The following is a 10,144-nucleotide window of genomic DNA, read 5'->3' as shown; positions in this document are numbered from 1 at the left end:
CGGAGCACAAGAATGCACTGGCCAATGGGAAATCAGGGACTCACTGATTCACGGATTGATACACAGGATCGAGGCTTTCGCCCAAGTTTCCCGGGTCGGTTATGCTCTTGTCCTTCACCTGAAAGGCGCTAGCGAAAACATGGTCTAGTACTGCTCTCTAAGTTCTCAGCGTGGGGTTGCAGTAAGCTTGTGTGAGCGAGGACTCGCATAAGTGTGTAATGGTGATTTGGACTGGGTTCTAGATGGATGGTGGACGGCCATCAGAGGAAGGTTATTCCACGCAAGAACTACCCGAAATGAGAAAAACTTTTCTCCTAATAAAGGTGCTCTCTCCGTGCCTGAAAATCTTCATAACATGTCCCCGCCGTGAGTTAGCTGGACAAATCCTCTTCAAACAGGGCATAAGTAGGGATTAGGTCGCATCGAAAGGCGACAATGCTCCAGTGGAAAGGGGTCAAGCAACAAGAGACATTCCACACGTTCACGAAGGCCCCTGCAGACTTCCCAATCCGGATGGAAATATCGTGCTCGGCTAGACCAGTGGGAATGGTACGGCTGCCCAGTTAGAAAGCTTGTCGACTACCTCAATGGGTTAACCCGCAACCCTGAGTTTGGGCTTTGGCAGGTGGCCACCCACACGAAAACCTCTCTAATGTCAGAAAAGGGCGATAACTGGTCGGAAAATTGGCTCGCGTGCCACTTCAGAATCATATTGAGCTCAGAATGACTGGTGACCTATCAAGATACAGAATCCATCAAACGTGATCGTTAGAAGCAAACACTAAATTTCTCTGAACCAGTTGTTTGAACGACAGAATCTTTGGTACAACGATTCCATACTGTTGTTAGTTATTCGAACACTGAAAAGTTCCCCATTCGGTGGTAGTTTTGCTGAAAATTGTTTAGACTTAGTCGGGGTTCGCCATGGGTGCGGAACCCATATTTTACCGGCTGCCACTGAGCTTGCATAATGTCTGCGCAAAGGCAAAGCACTGGTTTCTTGACGTGTTTTCTTGTATTGGATTTGGAAATAGCCCTAGGACTATGTGAACAATGATTACGCCGTCTATATCGGCTAAAATTCAAAACGGAGCAGCCATTCGTGACCTGTATAGGAAAAAGCTTTATATCGTCGCGGCAGGCTTCCACCAAACAGAGCCAGGGAATTTGCTACAGCTAATTTTTTGTTTTTATGATCGGGTGCGCGACTGGCTTTCATCTTCACCGACATAACGACTTCTTCTTTATGTCATTGGACGGCTTTGCGAGCTCATAGGCAGAGCAAGCAGACAGCACGATAGGTGGTCCGTGCTTCTAAGTTCTGGCTCAAATTTATCAGCCTGGGGTGGTCTTGCGGACGCGTGTAACACACTCTGTCAGGGAAGATTAGAGATACGATCTGTGGACAAGCCATCAAACCTGGTATGGCAGTCGCGGTAGCGTCATCACGACATCTTAACTGAGTTCGCGCACAGCCCAGTATGTGAACATCTTAGGGAGTCAGTTGGGTTTGACATGGTAATCAAGATTGGCCAGGGAACCGTGAAAAATAAAACTTGGGTGCATCTAGGGCCCATGGTGGTGGATTGCTGTCATTCGAGCAAGGCAGTAACACAGCCGTCCATATTAAATAGCCAAAGTGGAAAGTGTCAAAATGCCTGCTACATGGCACTGTGGCATGACTTAGACTGCGGCCCAGAAATCAGACAGAGAGAAGTGGCCACAATTTTAAACTACTCCAGTTAGGCAACACGGTCCGGTCTCAAAAACGGCAAAAATATTCAGGTTGATGCAAATGGGTGTGTGTGATTATAATGGATATGCACTGACTAAATTTTGCGCAACTAACAAGCCTCGGAGCGTGCAGAGACAGTAGATCAAAGAAGAACGAGAGATTTCTGGTAATTTTGCGTGTTTGTACGATATGACCTGAGAATGGCGCAGTTACGAACCATAGAAAAGCGTGGAAGCCTTGCAAAACGGGTTGCTTTGTTTTTGAGGAAGGGCATGCTGTAAAGAGGGAAGTGCCAACGTGGATTCTTTCGCATCGTTGAGGAGCGGAGGTGTGGAAGGGGTGCACTTAGCACGGAAATATTTAGCGGATGTAAACATAAGTTCTTTGCATTCTTAGAATCAGCAAGGTTAACAGTGTATACACTGGGTCTCCCAATGCTTCCGCCCACAAATCAGCGCCCGTCAGAGTTATCCATCCTCTCCATTCTTATTTAATTTTGTGGTCGATGAACTCGTGAGACGAACGCTGGAAAGTTATCAAATAGCCCCTGACGAAAACCCTATCGGTCTGAAATATGCGCACAATAAAAAATTCCTTATCACACACTGAGTATTTTTAACGCTCTTCGAGCTTATTTTGGCCCGGAACTCCTAATGCGCATAATATCATTGTCTTGCTTAAAGGGGAGAATTTACAGAGGTTTGTGAGTGAACTGATCAAGGTTATCCATCCATTGGCATGCGCATTGAAACCGCATAGTGTAAGGTCTTCATCCTGGAAATATTGTCCCTGAAACAACCGCTTGCATTCAACGGAGAGGCATTTGAATTCGTGGAGCTTTTCATGCACTTTGCAAGTTGCATTATTACCGACTTTATTAGGGCAGTTGCGGTGGATGCACGAATTTGCAAGGCTTTGTTTGCTTTGATACAACTGTTGCGTCAAAACGGTATATCCCTGAATCTCAAGGGACGTGCGTATTGGGCTATAGTACAGGCTGTTTTCTGTATGGCGATGAGACTTGGTCCGTTCGAGCAGCGGAACACAGAGGGGTGTTCGACAACCAACGTTTCAGTCATAGCTTGTGTGGTTTTGCGACGGAGAATCCGTAACTGGGCGATCGTAAAGTGAGTTTTTGGTTGTGCCACGGAGATTATTTGAAAAATGTTATTGGCGAAAATCTTGCGTTGGTTTACTCACGCACTGCGTATGCTAACCGTTGAGCCGGCAGAGGAGTATAAAGCAGATTACGAAACTTTTGGGTGCTGTCGACGATTGGTTGGTCCTGGTGCAAGATATAGCTGCTAATCGATGTCACTGGGGTTTTTGTTTCAAGGCTCTATCCCGATTGACTGACTGAGTGGCTGGAGAAGGATGATGATGGTTCATAAACCGATATGACAAGTAGAATCGAGCCTCAGAATAGCTCGAAATGGCGATCAACTTCAACATGTGTTTGCACAAGATGTTGAAGCTTTTATACGCACAGCCGGAAGCTAAAAATAACAAAAAATCGGTTTTCATACAAAATCACATTAGCTAGTCGCTTTTCCGCAGAGGAGTACCTAGTTGTTGAAACCCCCACTGCATTTGAGTATTGAATAGTAATAAATTATGATGACGAGGAGCTCAAAGTTTTATTAGCCACATGCAATCGCTATCACAGAACCGAAGTGAAGTGAAGTCATTATTTGATGCTCTAGATGAGCAGATTTGGCACTAATGGCCCGCCGACTCACGTGATCTCCTCCGTGGTTGGGTCCATGGGCGCACGTTTGCAAAAACACGTGGCCCATGTTACGTGTGATTCAAGTCTGTACTACTTGGTCTTATGATTGACTAGTTTACCTCCTTCTTTAGCCTAATCTTGCAGTGTCCAGTAATGAATATGATCGCCGAATCCCGCAATCGAATCATCGATGTACACGTGGCTCCATTATTATTGCCAAAAGGATTAAGTGTCAAGTAAGTTTTCGAATAGCTCGAAATGGCGATCAACTTCAACATGTGTTTGCACAAGATGTTGAAGCTTTTATACGCACAGCCGGAAGCTAAAAATAACAAAAAATCGGTTTTCATACGAAATCACATTAGCTAGTCGCTTTTCCGCAGAGGAGTACCTAGTTGTTGAAACCCCCACTGCATTTGAGTATTGAATAGTAATAAATTATGATGACGAGGAGCTCAAAGTTTTATTAGCCACATGCAATCGCTATCACAGAACCGAAGTGAAGTGAAGTCATTATTTGATGCTCTAGATGAGCAGATTTGGCACTAATGGCCCGCCGACTCACGTGATCTCCTCCGTGGTTGGGTCCATGGGCGCACGTTTGCAAAAACACGTGGCCCATGTTACGTGTGATTCAAGTCTGTACTACTTGGTCTTATGATTGACTAGTTTACCTCCTTCTTTAGCCTAATCTTGCAGTGTCCAGTAATGAATATGATCGCCGAATCCCGCAATCGAATCATCGATGTACACGTGGCTCCATTATTATTGCCAAAAGGATTAAGTGTCAAAGTGGTAAGTTTTCCCTCTGTAGCAGTACGACTTCAGCTTTGGCGTGAGCACTACCCAAGAATCGTGCATAACATGATTTATTTGGCACTTCATGAGTTAGCCACTATAACTTTGTTTAATTATCTGTCTTTTTATTGATATTGCTGCTTGTGTCTACAAGTTTGACTTCCTTATACATTTTTTCCTCAGAAATCCAGTTCGGCAAAAGTGGCTTCCTGAAAACGAGAACTGAACTGACAACACATTTCGTTTGTACTGATGTAAACAATAAGTAGAAGCACAATATGCCAAGGGTGATCGTGCATTTTTAGGCATGGACTAGGCAGAAGGATTGCATGTAGGGATACGAAGGGCCGTTGATGGCCCTTGGAAATAGGCTAGTACGTATATTAAAGGCCCCATAATCAGCTGCATGCATGGGTACGGGTCGAGCAGCGAGTGTATGTAGCCAAAGCGAGTGACAACACGATCACGAATGAGAATTGTGGGCCCTCGTCGGCGACTGGATCAGGTTATCGCGTATAGCGCGCGCCTCACAATCAGCGTCGGGCACAGATGCGCGCCTAACAGTCTCGGCAATTAGGCACGGTAGGCAACAACTAATACAGTTATCATGGTGATCGAAAATGGTTGGAGTCGGTGGGCTAGATGATGTATTTTATGTAAGGAGCGCGATTATTTTTATTGGGAAGGATACCGTTCTGCAGTTATTAAACATGCATTCATTTCATAATGCTGCGCCCTGTATTGACTAGCTGTGCATATCAGAAACGATTTGTAAAATTCATTCTCCCCAATCAAACTGCGACCTCGGCTCTGATGAGCTGTTCAGAGAACTGTCGCAGGTGTTGGTTGATCAAAGATCCCTGTTAAATGTCCGCTGCAGCTACCTCAAGCTAAGCATGAAAAAATAAGTATGTCTTCTCCAAGTTTGCCAGTGTTTCACCGGTACACCGCTGTGCACCTCACAAATCACTGTCCAACTCGGTTGCGGAAACACTCAAATCTGGATACGCTGACCATAGGAATTTTTCACAGATCGTGTGAACGTCTTTGTTCGTTAGCGTATTGATACGGGGTACGGATATACGTGGCCCAGTTAAAGAACTTTTAGTAGTAAGCGGTATGTGGAACCAACTGAACATTAGACGCGCAATGATTCTTGGCTCAAAATAATATCATTAGCAGGCTTCATTGCTTCACAGCCTTTAATGCCCGGGGCAAGAACCTCAAGGCACCCTGCTTCATGCCTCAAGCTTTATCCCAGTTGGATGGATCTGATGGAGTAGGAGGATCTACTGGAAAAGCCGATTAATTCAGTTTGCAAACTAATGCGCGCCGCGCTTGCAGGCGTCCTCTAGGAAACACGATTTCTGGCGCGTTTACTTTGGGACATAATGAAACATCATGCACCCATATTCCTCCATGTGCTCAGATGATGCAGAAAAGCGAAAGCCTGGCTGTGCTCCCTCCCCTCTGCCGTCTATTAGGCTCCGTAGCCCAGTACCGTATGCAGCCTTGTCAAATGTAAAACAGGAACTGGACTCCTGAAGTCCGATTTTCGCCATCCGACCACCTACTGGGCATGGGCCGCAAAGATCGTAATCGGGAAGAAGGCTGGTAAAATCATCCGTCCCCTCCATCGATCTCAGAGCTCTGCCACTCGCCAGTCTGTACCCCCTGACTGTTTCAGATGACTTGCACCTGAAGCTGAGTGACAGCGAATGTGTTGCGAATATTGCTTCGACCAATACCCACCTGGAGGTGGAAGTCGGCGAGGAAAACGTTTTATCACGAAAACCCAACTTTGTCTGTTTCATCTGCGTTTTGGGTCAGGAAGGTGCCAGTTATATTTCAAGGGATAGTGGAAGCGATACCGGATGCTGCCTATGATGCCGCTTCATATTCAGCCGATCCCGTTTCATGGGTATAAAACCGGCTAATTGTGATAGCGCTTTAAGTACGTGCTCGGTCGCGTCTGGAAGTATGGTTTCATGATGTGCCGAGGAAACTGCACCCCCTCCGTGTGAATGATGAAGTATCCTGGTTTCATCAATGACGAAAACGCCAACACACCAGACACGGAGACAATTGGCATGACCAAGTCTGTTTTAACGTCAATACACTTGAAATCCTCTGGCCCTTGCTTGCACCACCCCGGGACAACCACCATATCTCGCCACCAAAGGCCGAAAATGGATATAATCAAAAGAATACTATTGCGACTTAGATTCTGCTAAATTCAGGCTGAGCTGCGATTTGCTTCTCGCAAAATACGCACTGCTTCAAAAAAAACCCTGAAATCGGTTTGAGACCACAGTGCAAGTCACCGTAAGTTTATTTAATATCACACCCTTCGTTGTTGCGGCTGTTAGAAGAGGCTCAAGCTAGCCCAGCCAGGAAAATCTGACACACAAACCAGTTGATAGGTGCGTAGTAGATGCCCACCGGACTGGGCGAGTCGAGCCTACTGATGCCTATGTAGTTTTCTACCTTCCCACCAATGAGGAAAATTAATGTGACCGGAGGCCCATTCCGAGAACACAATGAAAGCGTGACACCGAACAGACAGGATCTGCAGGTTGATGAGGTCACTTCAAGTGGAACCACCTGAGCAAAATTCAAAGGCGATGGGAGGGGCGAATTTCTCACCCATACTTCTGAAATGTCCACATTTGGGTGGTGCTACGAGATCAAAAAGCTTTCTGAAAGGCAGAAGAACAAGCTTCTCCCCAGCCCATCATCTATCAGTGCTCAGGTAATCCGAAACTGCGGCCCATCAGCAAATTACGACTGTGTATCTACCGAACGCTGGTGCCACTGAACTCTACAAACAAATTTCAAGCGTTTTATGGTATTTATTCAAAAAGGTCCAATTCGCCAGATGGTCGCAGATTTACTGAAAATCATTTAAAAGTTCTCAAAGTCTTCTCTAGAAGCTGAATTTATATATTTTCAAAGATTGACATGGCCAAGCGTCATATTTTCTTTAAGAATGCGGAAGAGCTTTTGGTAAGGTTAGCTTGTTCAATATTTTCGAGAACATTTAAAAAAGTACATGATCAAAAATCACAGAGGTTATACCTGTGAGCTCGAAGTGAGCATTTATCCGTGACTTTTGTACGAAAGGGTATTGCTTCATTGAAGCAGGCATCTCAGAAAACGAGGCCAAGGCCGAACATTTCGTTTCAGGTAGCAAGTTTGGCGGATTTTTATGAAGGAAAGCACACCATCAATTGGGTGCTTGGCGAGGTTGTATCTTCGCCTGTATAATGGTCTCAAAATTAGAGCCCCTGACCACCTGGTGAACGCTGACGCACGAGGGGTTGCTTTTCGACAGGCCTCCCATCAACAGACAGTTGACAAGCCATGAGTTGAAGGAGGACAGCGTGTCTTGAAGTAGCACGATATCCCTTCATCGGCGATGCGGCAATGCACGACAGATGAAGGTTGGTTGTTGCTGGTCTCGGATAAAACTCCGAACTCCGTCGTTAAGAAGGTCGATAGCTACGTCTTTTATCACTGAGGTAATAGCCCCCCAGTTCTTGTAAAACTCCACGACTTTGTCCCTGCACTTGTGATGGGCTCTGGTCTGTTGAGCCAAGCATGTTTTTACAGCACACAACAAAATAGCTCAATTTACACGTTTCCTGGACGCTGCAAACGCTCGTGACACTCGGCGTACATTCCTCTGGGGCGCCTGACTTTCACGGCATAGATATTGGATGTACGAGTCCCTGTAAGGTACTATAGGGTGACCGGGCGACCGGTCGCTTATGCTTTCTTCAAAGGCGAGTACTTTAAGACTTTGAGTGTGCTAGATTGCTCCAGTTGTTGGGTGATTTGAATGAGATGCGGCCCGAGGTGTAGGCTGCCAAGGGTGTGCTTAATTGCGGCACAATGCTGCGGTATTTTTGGACATGCAAGGCGTTATGAGGCAATTGCCTCCCATGAAAAAATTTGTCGCTAATTTTGTGGGTCATTAGTGGCCACAGTTGGTATATCCCCACCTTGATGACGCGGCCGGTTGAGTGTGCGTAACTGATTCATACGCATATTTCGCAATAACCTGGAGATCTCGCATAGATCCAACCACGCTTGTCTCTTATCCGGGCGTTCTATAGCTATACATTACCTCCATGTTGGACGAAAATCATTGGAGATGAAATATGATACAGGTGTCAAATACGACACCGGATATGTAGCTGCGTGCGTTCAGAAAGCTTATCCTGGTGAAGCAGGGCACCATTTTTGCCTCAAAAGTGAGCAGACTCTTGCAACTACCTTGCGCGTATCTCTCTTAAGCCTAAACTTTTATTGCATCCAATAATACGCCCTTGGATCTGGACATCACATTATCTGCACGTACACATTTGCTATCGACATGGAATACTAATATAGTTGTTTTAGTTACCCCTCGTAGCTTTAAAAATGAGATCCTTCAAAGCTTCTGCCGTTGGCATCCATCAAATGAAGTTGATTATAAATTTATCATTTCGGAATCTCCGTCACGTGAAAGCCGCCCCAAAAAATTGAACCCGAGTAACCAGCCATTACGCCCATACAGGCACATCAAATAAATAAGAACGTTTAGCCTGGACAGAGGCAGCGGTTCTTTATTGTGACAGTGCGCATGGTTGTAAGTGAGAAGGTATATCGTTGGCCGGTAGAATTTAGTATTATGCATAATTATGATCATCGGCGCGCATGGGTATGTGACTAGCAGTAATGATAAGCCTAAAAGGTAAGCGAAAACGGGAAAAGTTTTTGCATGGCGCCATCGAACACAGCGACCTTACGCATCCCAATGGAAATGGTCGATCACCAGGATGGTTGTATTTAACATACAGATCATCTGAGAACGCTGCATAGTCACTCAGCTATTTATGCGTACCTTACACTCGACATAACTCAGGGTGATCTATAGTCACATCGTTATTGCACAAAGCATCTTGTTATCCTTGGTCGTTATGTTCGGTTGAAATCGAACTCACTACAAACAATATTGAGCCGAATCAGCTCATTTGATTCGATACGTGGGACTAGTATAAATGATCCCTACATGATACAAGTACCTTCTCGGGTCCAATTTACGTCAGAAATTATTCGAAAGTCAAATCCGATTTCAAGGGTACCATATAATATTACGGTAATCCACAGTTTGGTTTAGTGCTTTCTTTAGTCATCGGTGTTTGATAACCTTGAAAGTTGGATCACTCAATAAAAAGCGATGAGCACACCACAGAAATTTTCAGTTGCAACTCATTAATTCCATGTAGAATTCTTAACTTCAGAAAACAACACAGGTTCAGTAAATTCACTTTCGATGTGTTTCAAATCATCGGCGTGTTACTTCATACAATTTGAAGGCGACGCACTGTTCACGAATTTTTGACCTAATTTTAGGTGCACCTTTTTGGCATGTTTTCCCGAAACATTAAATTGTAGAGTTCATGCTCAGGCAGAGCCCACCGAATATTGCAGCAAAATTTTACGCTCGTGAAGCGCATCCCCAAACTTGATGCAGAATTATTTGGAGTATTTATTGTTCCCAGCACTGTAATGGTGTCTTTTCCAACGTGCTTGTGTAGAAGCAAAAAGCTATGAAAGAACACAAGTGGCACAGTTCTGAGTAACATGTGACGGGACAGCTGTCAAGCTTGATTCAAACCTTGGACCAATGTACCTCAGGATCTGCAAAAAGGGACGATGCATAAATGGTCTAGACCACCGTATTGCAGTGTCACCGGAGTGGGTTAAAATAAGTAAATTCCTGATTATTTGTATGATAAAAACTTTGAAAAATCTTCACAATATGGTCCCCCGATATCGAATTCTTCAACCCTGCGTAGCAAAACAGGCAGTCATCGGACCTCCATAAAGCCGAA

This window comes from Opisthorchis viverrini (assembly GCF_000715545.1).
Source record: "Opisthorchis viverrini unplaced genomic scaffold opera_v5_56, whole genome shotgun sequence".
Classification (NCBI taxonomy): domain Eukaryota; kingdom Metazoa; phylum Platyhelminthes; class Trematoda; order Opisthorchiida; family Opisthorchiidae; genus Opisthorchis; species Opisthorchis viverrini.
The sequence above is the reverse complement of the archived record's forward strand: the minus strand, read 5'-3'. Positions refer to the sequence as shown.